Raw genomic sequence first — 4,436 nt, 5'->3', positions numbered from 1 at the left:
AGATTAACCAAACCTTTACCTTGTAGCTCGGACCTCAGCCCTTCTCAGCAGAGCTTGTCTTCAGGGGATCTCCTTCCGGAGATGATGGAGAGTGGGACGCCTCCCCCTGCCGTGCCGCCTAGCGAGGCGGGCGACCCTGAGGTGTCGTCGCGGAGGGTTTCTCCAAATCCGACAGGGGCGGAAGGTGGCTATGCGGCCCCCCGAGGTTCTCCGCGTCCGGCCTTCGAAAGAGGTCATGGGACGAGCCCGGCACCATTTGGTGCTCGGCCGGAGGAGCTAAAGATTCTGCTGGGGCGAGCTTCTATCTCAGAGGAGCACCGCGCATTGATGGGCACGGTGATTGAAAGTATTTCATCCGTAGAGAGCGGATTATATGAGGCCGTCAAAAGTTTACTGACGGGTTTCGAGGTACATTAGATAATGTATACTTTTGTCAGCTGTGTAGATAGTAGCCCCTGAGACTCTGCGCATCGTCAAGAAATGACGGCACGCGGAGGATCATAATCCCAGGTCTAAGATGTCGCCTTTGAATGTAGGCGGCAGGGTGTCCGAAATCGAGCCGAACTGACGATTTTGCCGAACTAAAGCGGCAACTGGACGTGGCAGATGCCGACATCACGTTTGTCAATAAGCGGCTTGATGAGGCTCAAGGTATGTAATTCCTCGGGCGGCATCAGGTAAGAACAGTTTTATGCCTGTGTCTTACGATGTGTGTGCTTGACGCAGATGGTGCGGCCGCCGTGGAGAGTCTTAGGGCAGAACTTGCCCGAGCTAAAGAACAAGCCAGCGAAAGTGATGCGGCCACCAGGAAAGCCCTTGAAGAGCTGAGAGCCGAATAGGCTGCTCATTGCCGAAGCAAGGAAGAGATGGCCGAGATGGCTGAAAAGTTAAAAAGCACTACAGACCGTTGCAGACTTCTTGAAAAAGAAGACCAGGCGAAACAGACGGACTTATAGAAGGCCGTTGCCAATGCCAAGGACGCGCGCTCTGCGATGAGAGCTGCGAAGGAGGAGCTGCGTCAGGCCAAACAGATTGCGGCTGGAAAGCCCTTTATGCTACGAAGGAAATTTTGCGATCCGAAGTTTGCTCCGTTGGACCGGATGTGGAGTGTGGAGGATACCTATCTGGACTTGGCAGTGAGTGCTGCTGATGCGACCGAACACTTTCGAGATCAGAAAGATTGCGAAGTGGAAAAGCTTTTCTGGTCGCAGTTTCACAATCCAGAGCGTCCACTGGCAGTGGATGATCGTTTGGCTCAATGGGCCGAACTGAATAGGTTGTCTGGACTCGCCATGAAGTACGTCATGGGTCACCTGTGGCCGGGGAGATCGGAGCCGAAGAGTTATTTCAGCTTAGTGCAGCAATTCCTTGACGCGGTGCCGCGTATAAATGCAATGAAGAGGTCAGCATGCATAGAGGGCGCTAGGATGGCTCTTGCCCGTGTTAAGACATACTGGGCAGAGATGGAGACCACTGTTCTTGCGTCCCGAGATTCGGACAAAAGCCGAGTACCCTCCGAGCACTATTTTCAGGAAGTTCTTGAAGGCGCTCGTGTAATAGAGACGCAGTGCCCAAAAGATGCTATGTTATGATAGCATATGTAATTATAAAGTAATATTTTGATAAACTGTAGTGGCCTTTTTTATACTTGTGCCTCCAAGTATTGGGAACACCTCCTGTGCGGCCGTTTTAAGATATATATATATACAAAATCTGAAAGATGGCAGTCGTTGGCTTCAGCCGCCACGCACATAGTGCGGGGGTGCTCGCAGAAGACGCATTTTCACACTTAACCCAATGTCTTGGTCCTACAAAGGAGGTGATAGCGCAGCGGGCCAGGAAACCGGACTATAATGCTTTAACACTTTCACTTAGCCATAGGAGTTTGACAGTGAGACTATTTAGGTAGCCCCTTGGTGGCAACTGCGCTCGTCCGAGTTCGGGGCGCGTATGTGCCTGACCGGGAAGCGGCCCTTCGTTAAAGCAGAGGAATCCAATAGATTCCGATAGGTCATCGAGTGCCTGACCAGTCTCACGCTACATCATGACAGTCAGTTTTCGGCTTTCTCTACTGAGGTGCTCGCCCGGCCGAACCGGGGCACAATCGCAGTAGTTCTCCTGGTGCTACCTTAGCCGATAGAGCGGAACATAAGGTAGCCGAACTCAGGAGCCGGGCAACCCAACATTTGACCAACGACATGATTCGGAGCTGATGCATATAATGCCAAAACTCGCGATGCCGAACACTCCCTAAGGTGTTCGGTCTTTATGACGCCGAACACTCTGTGGTGACTAGCTCTATTTATAGAGGCCCTGGGCCTCTCCCCAAATAATGAGCGGGAAGGGCGCCAACAATTGGCCATTTTAAAGGGGAACATCTAGTACAAGTTATCCTGACCAAAGGTGGTCTTCGGCTGCCAAAAGTACTGGTGATGACGCCGTCTTGGGCTCCACGGTGACCTCCGTCCTGCCGCTCTGCTGGTCTTGGTCTCATTGCACCGGAATGGTAACCTTTGCACGATGCCTTGGCCTGTGCTTTCCCCCTTTGCACCAAAGGGGAAACAAGGACACTGCGCAGGCCGGCGCCCGCCTGGTCTCGATCGTCATGGCTTGCGTCACGAGCTCCTCGTAAGGTACCCCCGCCTTAATCTCTCCGCCTCCTCGCGAGCCTGCCTGATGAGGCTGCCTCTGAGGAAGCTTCCCGTCATCCGCCCCACGAGGCTTGGCCCCTCGCGAGGGTCTTGAGCTTGAGCTGATGAAGATGGGCCACGCTGGGCCCCCACTTGAGCCACGCCGCAGGCCGCAGGCAGGCAAGTCTGGGAACCCCCGTTCCCAAATCGCCGACAGATATTTCATATGCATTAATATGCTATTTTATATGATTTTTGGGACTAACCTACTAACCTAGAGCCCAGTGCCAGTTCTTGTTTTTTTCCTTGTTTTAGAGTTACGCGGAAAAGGAATACCAAACGGAGTGCAAACGGAATAAAACTTACGCGATGATTTTTCTTGGACCAGAAGACATCCAGAGCACTTGGAGTACACGTCAGGGAAGCCACGAGGCACCCACAAGGATGGAGGGCACGCCCAGGGGGTAGGGCGCGTGCCCCATCCTTGTGGGCCCCTCATGACTCCACCGACCTATTTCTTCTGCCTATATATTCTCAAATATTCCCAAACCAACCAGGAGAGCCACGAAAACACTTTTCCACCGTCGCAACCTTCTGTACCCGTGAGATCCCATCTAGTGGCCTTTTCCAGCATCCTGCCGGAGGGGGATTCGATCACAAAGGGCTTCTACATCAACACCATTGCCTCTCCGATGAAGCGTGAGTAGTTTACCACAGACCTACAGGTCCATAGCTAGTAGCTAGATGGCTTATTCTCTCTCTTTTTGATTCTCAATACCATGTTCTCCTCGATGTTCTTGGAGATCTTTCGATGTAATACTCTTTTTGCGATGTGTTTGACGAGATCCGATGAATTATGGATTTATGATCAGCTTATCTATGAATGTTATTTGAATCTCCTCTGAATTCTTATATGCATGATTTGATATCTTTGCAAGTCTCTTCGAACTATCGATTTGGTTTGGCCAACTAGATTGGTTTTTCTTGCAATGGGAGAAGTGCTTAGCTTTGGGTTCAAGCTTGCGGTGATCGATCCTAGTGACAGAAGGGGCACCGACACATATTGTATTGTTGCCATCGAGGATAAGAATATGGGTTTTTCATCATATTGCTTGAGTTTATCCTGCTACATCATGTCATCTTACTTAATGCGTTACTATGTTCTTATGAACTTAATACTCTAGATGCAGGCATGAGTCAGTCGATGTGTGGAGTAATAGTGGTAGATGCAGGCAGGAGTCGGTCTACTTGATATGGACGTGATGCCTATATTCATGATCATTGCCTTAGATATCGTCATAACTTTGTGCTTTTCTATCAATTGCTCAGCAGTAATTTGTTCACCCACCGTAATATTTTCTATCTTGAGAGAAGCCTCTAGTGAAACATATGGGCCCCAGGTCTATTTTCCATCATATAAGTTTCCGATCTACAATTTTAGTTTCCTATTTACTTCCTTTGCAATCTTTTACTTTTCGTTCCATAAACCAAAAATACCAAAAATATTACTTTACAGTTTATCCATCTCTATCAGATCTCACTTTGCAAATAATCGTGAAGTGATTGACAACCCCTTTGTTGCGTCGGGTGCAAGTTGGTTTTGTGTCCTTTCTCTTCTTGTACAAGTGCTCCATATATTCCCTTCTCGTAGTGACAGGTATTCTCTCGCGACATATTCAGAAATCTAGACCGAGATGCTTCAAAAAGACTTGGTAAGAGTTGTCACTCAGCCATACCTTCAAAAAGCACCTTTGGTCAAAATTCTTGAATATCACATCCACGGGCATGTACCATGCGCACGCCACC

The sequence above is a fragment of the Triticum dicoccoides genome, chromosome 6A, assembly GCF_002162155.2.
Source record: "Triticum dicoccoides isolate Atlit2015 ecotype Zavitan chromosome 6A, WEW_v2.0, whole genome shotgun sequence".
NCBI lineage: Eukaryota > Viridiplantae > Streptophyta > Magnoliopsida > Poales > Poaceae > Triticum > Triticum dicoccoides.
This window is presented reverse-complemented; position numbering follows the sequence as displayed.